The 12,250-nt window shown below is 44.2% G+C and overlaps 1 protein-coding gene across 7 annotated transcripts in view; it reads right to left on the minus strand.

Moving 5' to 3' along the window:
• Positions 1 to 12,250, minus strand: part of CPVL (carboxypeptidase vitellogenic like) — a 205,656-nt gene that overhangs the window by 109,001 nt on the left and 84,405 nt on the right. The gene's annotated exons all lie outside the window — the stretch shown is intronic.

Consider the following 12,250-nt stretch of genomic DNA (forward strand, 5'->3'; position numbering starts at 1 on the left):
TCCCTGATCAGTTTCACTAGTTACTCCCCCTGCCTCAAGTGTTCAAATGTCTATGAACAAATCAACAGAATGAGGGTTTTGTCTCATAAGTCAAAGCAGAGGCTGGGCACGGTAGCTCATGCCTATAATCCTAGCACCTTGGGAGGCCAAGGAGGGCGGATCACCTGAGGTCAGGAGTTCAAGACCAGCCTGGCCAATATGGTGAAACCGCATCTCTACTAAAAATGCAAAAATTAGCCAGGCATGGTGGCGGGTGCCTGTAATCCTAGCTACTCAAGAGACTGAGGCAGGAGAATCACTTGAACCCAGGAGGCAGAGGTTGCAGTGAGCCGAGATCATGCCACTACGCTTCAGCCTGGGCAACAGAACAAGACTCTGTCTCAAATAATGATAATAAGTCAAAGCAGAAAAATGAAAATCAATGACGGCCTTTTAAAGCTGCTGCTTGGAAGCAGAGTGAGCCCTGGAACTGGGAGCCAGACAGGCTGTGGTTCCAGTTGGCCACATAACAGCTGTGCCATCCTGGCCCTCAGTTTCCTCATCTGTCAAATGACCATAATGCCTGCCCCACAGGATTGCTTGAAGGCTCTGAGGAGCAAACGTATATGAAATGATGTTGTAAACTCTAATGTGCTGAATAAAAATAACCAGCTTGCCCCAACCTGCCTGTGGAACTGTGTTTTTTTGTTTAAATAAGTGATTTTTATCTCCTCTCGGATTCACTCACCAGTATCACCTTCCTCTTGTATTCACTCAGCAGTAGGAGCAAATTACACACATGAGAGGTGGAAAAACAATAGGATCTGGGTGGAAGGTAGCCCCTGCTCTTCCCAGCCTCCCAGGGAATATGAGATGCTGTGAGTCCAACTGATTCCAGCGGATATCCAGCCCCACTTCCTTCCTAAACTATATGTGAACTCCTAGAAGCCGCAATGTGGTCATTAAAGTATTTTGGAGAGCTTTTCTCTTTTGGAGAGTAGTATTTTTTACTACTGCCTAGGTCCAAATCTCAGAGATTCCAATTCCCTTGGTCTGTGGGGAGGAGGCCTCATCAGTAGTTCTCAAAAGCTCCCAGGTGGTTCGAATGTGTAGGCGGGGCTGAGGTTCTGAAGGAGGATGGAGAGTTTGCCCTCTAAATATCTCAGGCCTCTGGTCTCCAGCCTGTTCTCCCCTATCCTCCACCCTATCCTCCCTTGGCCTTCCATGTCCCTTCCTGTGACCTGGCACAATGAACTGGACCTGTGGACTCTCAGAAAAATAGCCTGACCCTGAGAGGCCACATTACAAAGTCAAGTCAAACACCTCAGTGCCAAACATCTTTATTATGCAACTTTGAAGCACAGGACACTGCATTCTTGGAATGCTTAAATAACAAGATCTGTGTACACACTTCCAGCCTCAGTTGACCTTGCTCCTGATTTACTTTCCTGGAGGAGGTGAATGAGGCTCAGCAACCCTGGAAGAAGCCTGTTTTTAAAGAAAAGCCCACACATACATCTTTCTACTTTGATGGGCCAACCAACCTGTGAACTAATGTCACCCTTACCTGTGATAAAATGTGAAAGTCAGATCTGGAAAATAAAGGTGCCTGTGTTCAATGCCAAAAGCCCAAGAGTCAGTTGTGTCACGGCATGCAGACTTTTGTAATATGGCATCAAATGTCATGATATGCAGTATAATATTAATTATGTCCATAACAATGGCATGAGGTTATTCTGTGACAATCCTTAGGGTGATATATTCAGCTCTCAATTGTGAGAAGGCAGCCCTTCCCCTACTCTCAACTTTGGAAAGAATAAAAGACTTCCTGAACAAAACCACATTGCAATACTTAAGACTGAATGAAGAAATGACCACTTTAATTCATCTACAGCATTACAAAATCCAGGAATTTAAAAACATTTATTATATTGAAATTATAATTCAAAAGTGTATGAAGCAACACAACTAATGCATTTATTTTTCCAAAAGCTTTAAAATTTGGCCGGGCGCGGTGGCTCATGCCTGTAACCCCAGCACCTTGGGAGGCCGAGGTGGGTGGATCATGAGGTCAGGAGATGGAAACCATCCTGGCTAACACGGTGAAACCCCATCTCTACTAAAAATACAAAAAATTAGCCGGGCGTGGTGGCAGGCGCCTGTAGTCCCAGCTACTTGGGAGGCCGAGGCAGGAGAATGGCATGAACCAGGGAGACAGAGCTTGCAGTGAGCCGAGACTGCACCACTGCACTCCAGCCTGGGCGACAGAGCAAGGCTCTGTTTCAAAAAAAAAAAAAAAAAAAGCTTTAAAATTTTTCTTAAAACTTTTTCTATTATAAAAACAGTACTTATTCTAACTAAAGGTTTTTGGTTTTTTTTCATTGAAGGTAGTTTTAAAAGCCCCTCTTCCCCGACAAATTCTACTTCCTAGAGATGATCATGGAGATGCTTATGTTTACCCTTCCAGATTTTTCTCTATGGTCCCCCTCCATACAAACACATATATACATATGCTGTAGCTATTATATATGTAATATATACACATGCTTTTTTCCAAAAATAGGATCAGGCTATACTCTAATATGCTGTATTCACTTAACAATATGTTGTGAAGATCTCTTTATATCAGTACATACCATTATTCTGCTGAACAGTATGCACTCTATGAATTTACCACAAGGTATTAATTCACTTAACATATAATGCCAACTACTCACAGGGATTGTCTAAGGCTGTGGATGCAGACCAGCTCCCACCCATGAGCAGGCAGAATACTTTATAGTTATGAGGGTGGATTCTGGAGCCAGAATGCCAAGGTTTGAATTCCAGCTATGCTATTTTAGAATTCTGTGACCTTGGGCAAGTTACTTAACTCCTCTGTGTTTCAGCATCCTCTGATTGAAAATATGGATACTATTAATGTCTATCTCCTAAGGTTTTCATGCAGTTTTAGAGTCGATATATGCACAGCACTGAGAACAGTGCCTGGCACATCTATTTAAGTGTCAGCTCTGATGATTTTTCTGCTGGTGTGGGAAGGCAATAAACAAGTAACTAAATAAATGAGTGATATGAAAGAGGAATGGAGAGACACTAGATTAAGCACTTAAAGAAGGCCTCTGGTGGTGGGGTAACATTTGAGCTGAGATCTAAAATATGAGTAATCCCCTCATACTACATATTAAAGAAGAAAATAAAACCTCTACTAATGACTTACAGGTCAGAGTCCTGCAGCAAGAACTGATGATTAAAAGGGAAGGGATAAAAAAGTTCTAAATATTAAAGAAAGAACAAAGGAATCCTAAATACTTAAGTGAGAAGTCTCCCTAGCAACAGAAGAGGGTCGGCCCGCGGGTCCCACAAACCTGGGCCCTTTATTGGAGAACAAGAAGCAACTATGGCTTTGCCTCAGAAGCCCTTTCGATGCTTCTGGCGACCCCTGGTGACCAATCCATGAACTTGGACACTCTTTCTTCAGGGTTTCTTCCAGAAGGAACGGCCCAGAAGGAGAGACGTTATCTATTCTGCCAGAATCTCTACAAAAGGGAATTTCACAATTTCTCACATTCGCAAATTCCATTGCGTATTCACAATGATGGTGAAAAATCTACTCCATGTCTTAATGGAATGTCATTCAAAGAAAGTGAAACTCATTGAAACAAAACTAGTACTAAATCCTGTCTGCCCTATTGTTCCCCAGGTTGACATACCCTCCCTGGATAGCATCACCTTTGCCCTGAGTCTTCCTTTCCACCCTCATCCTCCACCAGCCCTTATCCCCCAGGCCCTCCTTTGCATGAGAGAGAGAGAGAGACAGAGAGAGAGAGAGAGAGAGAGAGAGAAAGAAATAGATAACCTCCTGCTCAGACCATATACATATCACTGAAACAGTAAGTTAATATATTGACTAGGGGGGTGCTAAAAACTTGCCAATTTCAGTACTTTAAAGAACATAATTTTTTTTTTTTTGAGATGGAGTCTTGCTCTGTCGCCCATGCTGGTGTGCAATAGCGTGATCTCGGCACACTGCAACCTCCACCTCCCAGGTTCAAGTGATTATCCTGCCTCAGCCTCCTGAGTAGCTGGGATTAGAGGTGTGCACCACTACGCCCAGCTAATTTTTTTTGTATTTTTAGTACAGATAGGGTTTCACCATGTTGGTCAGGCTGGTCTCGAACTCCTGACCTTGTGATCCACCTGCCTCGGTCTCCCAAAGTGCTGGGATTACAGGGTGGGATTACATACCCAGCCTCATGATTCTATTGTATAAGAGGACTTTATTGGAGTGACCCTAGGAAATTTTAGGTATCTCAGCAAGTGTTAGGGCAACATTCCGGACCAGAGAGTCACTTAAAGTAGACAGGCATCTGCCAATCTTCAGGACTGGTTACATATCCCTAGCCACCCCTTTTCTCCTGTCTCCAATAAGGAATGCCATGCTTGGTTAGAGAAAACAGCAACTAAACCACTAACAGATCCACATCAACGGCACTGCTTAAGATGAGAAGTGCAATTAGTAAATTAATTAAGGCCCTCTTCACACTTCTATATGCAGAGGCTGATCATTTGCTTGGTTTAAGTAATGTGTTCTACCTTAATTGAAGTCATTAGTACCCCAAGTAAATGTCTTTAAATTCCCACAAGTATGTTTAAATGGACTCCCATTTTGCCATACAGATCCCAGTTCAGCTAATACTTCAGCTGCTACACTAATGGCGTTAATCAAGGCAGAGCTTTTTATTTAAAGCAATTAATTTTGTGACTAGAATTGTTAAAGAGGTACATAACATTTTAACTCTACACATACACACTCAACACATACACACAAGTTGCTAAAGACATTCATGTTTTTCAAAGAAATTTTATTTCAAGTGGTTGGTGTTGACCACTCACTAAATCTTCCTTTACCATGATTGCTGCCATGGTATCGTCACACAGAAAATTAATTTTTTCAAAATCTTTTTTGTTTTTTGTTTTTCAGATGGAGTCTCGCTCTTGTTACCCAGGCTGGAGTGCAATGGCACGACTTGGCTCACTGCAACTTCCACCTTCCCAGTGCAAGCGATTCTCCTGCCTCAGCCTCTGGAGTAGCTGGGATTACAGGCGCCTACCACTACCCCCGGCTAATTTTTGTATTTGTATTAGAGACAGGATTCCACCGTGTTGGCCAGGCTGATCTAGAACATCTGACCTCAAGTGATCCACCTGCTTTGGCCTCCCAACGTACTGGGATTATAGGCGTGAGCCACTGCATCCAGTCTCAAAATCCTTTTTTGTTTTGAGGCCTCCTTGTGTCATTCCCAAGTTCCCCTGACTCTCATCAAGCTTTGGCTTGTCTCACTGATTTGAACCAGCTTACACCCCATTAGAATCCTAACTTTCTTCTTCCTAACCTTTCTACCTGGCTCATTCCTTCATGAGATAGTTATGGCTGTTCTGTTTGTGTCTCCTACCAGAAACTTATACTTTATAAGGAATAGGGAAGTGGGCGGATGCGGGGAGGTGTGGAGAAGACACCTTACTTTCCCTTCTTGATGGAAAAGTTAGCTACTTTCTGTCTATGTTATTTCATTTCCACAAAGGAAATCGGGCATGCAAAAGTTTCTGCAGAGTGTTCAAATATACCTATGGGTGGTGATCTATAACATCACCTTTAGCTACTGTCTTTTTATTTTGTCTCTGATACCCTCTATTCTTCTATATCCCTGATGCCATTAAGTACGTAGCAAAGAGAAGATAAACAGAATCAGTTTGAAGAAGACAATTATCTGCGATCTCCAAATCTTTGCTGCATTGCTGGTGGATTTGTATCCACCTGTGTTAGATATATTTTGAGACATATTTTAATAAATCTGTCCAGTCCATGTCCCCTTCTCTAAGAACTGAGTCTCCATTCATCCATGGCTAATACCCAGTACCTTCAGTCTTAGCTGATTGGACCAAGGAAGAAGATGTAAGCCAGACTGTGGCAGCCATGGGTGCTAGTTAATCTCTGTTGGCTACATGATGCAAGGAAAGGTAAACTTGGAAATGAAAGGTTGGTCACACTTGGTCGAGTGCTTGGAGAAGCAAAGCATGTTGATCTGCCAAGGGAGAAGAATGAAGCACAGATGAGGGAATCCTGCGGTCTCAGACAGAATAGGGCTGAGACAGAAAGACTGGCTGCCCTGCCTCCTAAGACTTTGCTATTACTCGTTTCTTAGGCCAGACCACAAGTCCAGCCCTTGGTGTCTCAGGGCTGGAGAAAGATTTAGAATGGTACCTGCATCAGTTAAGGCCCAATCAGAAGTCAGAAACCACAGAGTCATTTTAATTTTTTATTTAATTTTTTTTTTTTTTTTTTTGCCTGGAAATATTCACCTTTAATTCTGTTACAAGTTCCAGTGTTTACTCTGGCCCCAGCCAGCCATGGGTATCAGACACCCCTGGGCAAAAGTGAAGATGAAACACCAGAGGGGCCTGCTCTCCCACAGCCACATCCTCAGTGCTGGCCAAAGACCGGCATGCTGGGTAGGCTTCTTATGTCCACTAAGGAACAGGGAAATGTTAATATCTAGAAGTATTCGTTATAACAGGGGACTAAACATACATATATAAAGAGAACTCCAAACAATGCCCTGGGCTAGGGGGAGTGCTCGCAGATGGACCTTATGGTGGGGAGGGGACCCTTCCCAAGGCTGCTGTCCAGGCCTCGTTGGAGAAGGTATGGTTGCAGCCCTCTGAGTAGCTGAGAAGTTCACTGGGTTCCCTGGTCCAAAGCTGGCCAACCATCCTTGGGTAATAGGAACAGGTAGGCTGTGACTGGCAGGTGGACACAGAGAAAGACTCAGGAGGCTAGGAGCCTGCTTGCCTGAAGGGTGGCGCACAGCCTGGAGTGCACGGTGTCTACACTGGGAGCGCCGAGGGAACAACCCTCTGGGGCGCAAATGGCTGAGCTAGTGAGAGGGCTGCAGAGAGAGCAGGGCTATCGGGGGTCTGCTCACCGGCAAGGCCTAGGGTGTATGGTGTTCACACTGGGAAGGCCACAGCCGGGTGATCACCTGGACAGAGCCAGGGATATCATCTTGCTAAGAGTCTTGGTGGTCTGGGTGCATAGCTAAGACAGAGTGCCACTGGATATCCCCACCCCCTACCTCAACACACTGCTAACAGACTAGGCAGTGGACCAAGCAAAATCGAAAGGCAGGACATAGAAACAGAAAGAGAAGCCAAATTCCGCCTGCAGTGTCTCTCCAGCACCCTCTACTGACAAAGCTTAACATCGTGCTTGCTGCATAGGAGAAATGCTGAGAGCTCTATTATGGCAGAACAGGGAAGAGGGTAGAATTGGAGCTGAGAGGCAAAAAAAAAAAAAAAAAAAAAAAATTGGAAGTAGCTGGCATAGTAATCCCCACTCCTTATGTCCTTATCCTTCCTCCAGGTTAAGGAGTATATGCTAGTTGTCACAAGATATCACAGCCACAGCCTAAAAGTACAAGACAAGAAGCTATATTAGTTATCTAATGCGACACAACATCTCTCCAAAACTTAATGGCTTAAGACAACAATAATAATTTTTGATCTCTCGGGATTCCCGTGGGTCAGAAATTTGAGGGTGTCTGGCTGGGCAGTTCTGGCTCAGGGTCTCTCATGAAACTGTGGTCAAGGAATCAGCCACAGCTGCAGTCATCAGAAGGCTTGACTGGTACTAGATGAACCTCTTCCAAGGTTGGTACCCACTGGAGGGTGGAGGCCTCACCTCCTCTCCACAGAGGCTCAGCTATGGGGCTGCTTGAGTGTCCTCCCAATATGGCATCCTCTCCTCAGAATGACGGACTCAAGAGACCAAGGCACAAGTAACATTGCCCTTTATAATGTAGCCATGGAAGTCAAACACCATCATTTCTGCTAGCATGTTGGTCACAAAGCCAGCCTTGATTCAGCAGTGGAGGGGACTGCCCAAGGGCACATACGCCAAGAGATGAAGAGGACTGGGGACTAGCCTGAAGGCTGGCTACCACACAGGCCACACGTTCAAGGGCTCCTTCATTCAATCCACATCCTGATTTGGAGTTATTGGATGTTTTTATACTTAACTATAGAACCACAGAATGTAATGCTGGGATGGAGCCTTAGCAATCCAATAGGTTTAACATCTTTATTTCTATAGGAGAGAACTGAGGCCCAGAGAATACGAATGCCATCTCCCAAGTTATACAGCCGGGAATCACAGACTTGGAATTAGAATCCCTGTATCCAAACCTCTAGTTCTCTTTTCTCAAATTCCAGCCCACTGACTCGCTGCACTGGGACCGCTGTGGAGCACATTGCAAACACTGATCCCTGGGTCCTCTCCAGATCTGCAGAATCAGAATCTATGCTGGGTGCAGCTAGACAATGAGCTGGGAGATCTGTCATATTTCCAAAGCTCCCCAGGTATTTCTGATGAGCAGTAGCACATTTGGGAATTCCTGTCCTCTTCCACATTAACTGTGTTACCGGAGAAGTTCAGATGTGCAGATGAGGGAGTGTACATGGCACCATGCTGAAGTATGGTGGGGCCTGATTCCACGCCTTAACCCCGAGCCCGAGGATAGGCTGTTCTGTTGGCTTCCAGGCACTTTTGGGACATGCTCTTCTACTGCCAGAGAGAACACCTTTTGTTTTGGACCAGGAGCATTAGAGTGGTTCATTTTCCCTCCAATTGACTGCTGATTCAAGGGTATTGTGCTATCTGATCATCCTAGTATCTGATTCAGCAGGGCCCAGCCTGTAGGATCCTGAGCGGGAGTCCTTCTCACAGGTTGCCCCGGCACCTCACGGGCCTCACCAATGTGATCCTGATCTTTCCCAGACACTAGATTCTCAAATCCAGGAGTCTGGGCCTTTCCTCTTGGCCTGAGGATCAAGGTGGGGTTCTCTGTAAAGAGGCCTAGGCCTGACTCTAAATGCCCCAGGTTTTGGCTCCACGGCATTTGAGGTAACTGATCTGAAGGTTTTGGCTAAATGTGTCCAATGAATTATCTATGTTCCTATATCTATAAGATAAAGTCATACTAGCAATTTTTTTTTTCCAATGAGAAGGATGCTGACTTTAAAGAGTAATAATCTCTATGTCTTTTTTATCTTCTTCAGTGAGAAAAATCCCAGTTTCACTTAGTAATTTCCTGACCTGGTAGCAATGAATCCACCTTGATGGCTGGGGTTCAGGTTCTTTTAATTCAGAATTTCCCTCTATTAGCTGTCATCTTTAACCTCTGAAATTGTGACCCGCTTAGTTCTTGACATTATTTGTGTTGATAATTTAAAAAGTAATAATAACCACAATAATCATAATCATAATGAAATAATGAAAATAGCAACTATAGTTACTATGTTTTAGGTACCACTCTAATGCTTTCCCCTATTATCTCTTCTGTCTCAAAACCATTGCCAAGTAGGTATTCTGATCCCCATTTTAAAATGAGGAAACCAGTGCTCAGAGACACTAAGAAATGTCCCCAAGGTCACCTTTAGCATAAGTAGTGAAGCCAATATTTCTATCCAAGCCTGACTTACTGAAGAGACTGTACTTTCAGCCACTATACTCAAGTGCCTTCCACGGCTCGTTTTCTCTAGATCTAACACATGACGGCCAAGATCAAGGATTTCCACATCAGAGGCCTAATTTTACATTCCAGTTCTGCCAATTTCTAGTTGAGTAACTCGGGGCTGATTATTTAATCTCTTCATCTATAAAATGAGGATAACAATGCCTTCTCATGGGGTTCAGGTAAGGATTAGATAAGAAAATGCACAGTGCCTAGCACATAGTCAGTGTTCAATTACCAGCAGCTATAACTGCTACATTTCTGCTGGTTTCCTTATACTTTTTATACCATACAAAATGCCTACTCCTTTCTCTTGCAGGTTGTATTCCCACCGCACACCAATTTCAAGTTCTGGAATTTATTCTGTTCTGATTTGTATACAATAACAGGGCAGTCTCAGAGCAATAACAGGAAAACAAAACTAATTTGAGAAACAGCATCCCCCCCAAAAAACACTCGGAGGATATGACAAGTGTGGCATCCTTCCTGGATCTCTTATTTTCTCTACCTTCAGTTTTTTAAAAGGGTCATTTCTCCCTGGTGACAATATCAGCTGCTTCCCTATGATAGACAATGAACTGATATCTCTGCCAAATACAAAGGACTCCCCCCGTCTCAGTGACCACTGCTTCTTCTTGTCACACCTGCTTTATCTCCTTCACCCAAACTGGTGTGACTCCAAAATTTATAGCCAGAAGCCTCAGCTATCTGGCTCTGCATGTGGGCTTCCTGGTAAGAGGTCTTGGAACAATCTATCTTGGCTGCCACATGGTGGTACCCATCTGTGGATACCGTTTTTTCATCTCTGCCCTTCTTGTCCTGAAGCTTCATCTATCACTTTCACTAGAACACTATGTACTTAAAGGCATTCTTTCCCGTTGTGTCTCCTGGGATCATCTTAGGTTGTGTTTGTGGCTACAGTACTGGACTCAAAAGAACATAACCTGGTCAGGGGATGCACAGCTAGGTTTTCATTTAATTAAGGGGAAAAAACGAAACCCAGCAGTCCAGTCATTGTTTAATGAAGGGGGTTTTCAGACCTCAATCTGGCAACCAGTAGAGCATGCAAACTAAACTCCTTTCCCTGAACAGGTTTATGGTGCCAAAGCACCACCTACATTCTAGACACAGCTGTTCACCTGACCAGAGGCAACCTGAGAAAGAAAAAAACTGGGTTTTTGCTTTGTTTCCATCTGATCTCTTCTCTCACCCTTAGTTCCTGTTTTTACAAATCTGGATCATTACCAAAGAAGACAACATTCAGAAGGTAATAAGGAACTGACTGGTGTCATAAACAAGTAACAAAGCAGAAGAGAAAGTAAGGAATTGGTATTTTCCAGCTAGAGTGGGGGAGGAGGACGAGAGTGGAAAGAAGATGGGGAAGCAGTCCTAACAGGTCTTAGAGAATCCGCAAGCTGGATTAGGGAAGCCGACCTCCACAGGCTGCATTGGTTTCTTCACTTCCCTCATTTCAACCCTCAACATGGGCAACACATCACCTCTGTCTGGGTTTGGCTGCTCTAGGCATTTCTTTCTGGTAAAAAGTGTGTTGGTCACTTTCCAGCCAGGAGCTTCAGGCAGAGGGTAGTGGCCCATAGGCTGGAGTGATGGTTTCACAGAGCATGGTTCACTTGGTAATTCTGTAACCTGCTGGCCTCTGCCAATTTACAAGTCAGAATCTCTGGGGGAAGTCAGAGAATTCTTGTATGCAATACCATGTAAGAATCCCTGAGATAAAACATATTGAGACTCAATAATCTAGGCAAATTTTCAAGTATCCATTTTGTGCAGAATAACAACTCCCTAAAGATGTTTGTGTCTTAATTCCTAGAATATGTTAGGTTACAGGGCAAAAGAGAATTCAGGTCGTAGATGGAATTAAAGTTGCTAATCAACTGGCCTTAAAATGGGGAGATTATCCTGGATTATCCAGGTGACCCAAATGTCATCATAAGAGTCCTTTTAGAAGACAGAGGTAGAAGACAAGAGTCAGAGAAGGAAACATGACCATGGAGATTATGTGATGTGAGAAGGATTCAGGCTGCCTTTGTAGGCTTTGAAGCTGGAGAAAGGGACCATGAGCCAAGGAACGTGAACAGCCTCTAGGCACTGCAAGAGGCAAGAAAAGAGATTCTCCCTTGGAGCCTCCAGGAGTACCACAACCCTACTGGTCCTTGATTTCAGCCCAGGGAGACCCATGTCAGACTTCTGACCTGCAGAATTGTGAAATAAAATGTGCGTTGTTTTAAGACACTAAGTTTGTGGCAATTTGTTATAGCAGCAAGAGAAAACTAATATAAACAGGTTACTGCAGATAAATGACTGCATTCAATGGCATCAATAGATATGATATATAAAATGCACACACACAGAATGTTTCTGAAAGGCATAAAGTTTAAGAGACTGAAGGCCTGTTATCCACCCTCCTCCATCCTGCTCTGTGCCCTGTTAGGCAGACCTCTATGGGCTAAACTACCCAACTCCACCCGGCTCCCAGTTGGGCTCTACCCATGGGAGGCACCAGCAAGAGACTGGAGGGTGCTCAGGCTCCAGTGCTGACCTTGCACTTGTATGACCCTCAGGGTGAGTGTCTCCTTACATCTGACGCTCTAGGCATCTCGCTTGCCTCACTCAACAGGAACAATGACGAAGAAAGAAAAAGCCCTCTCTAGGGTCCAAGAAACCCTTCTAGAGAAGACAGG

This window comes from Macaca thibetana, chromosome 3, assembly GCF_024542745.1.
Source record: "Macaca thibetana thibetana isolate TM-01 chromosome 3, ASM2454274v1, whole genome shotgun sequence".
In the NCBI taxonomy this organism is placed as follows: domain Eukaryota; kingdom Metazoa; phylum Chordata; class Mammalia; order Primates; family Cercopithecidae; genus Macaca; species Macaca thibetana.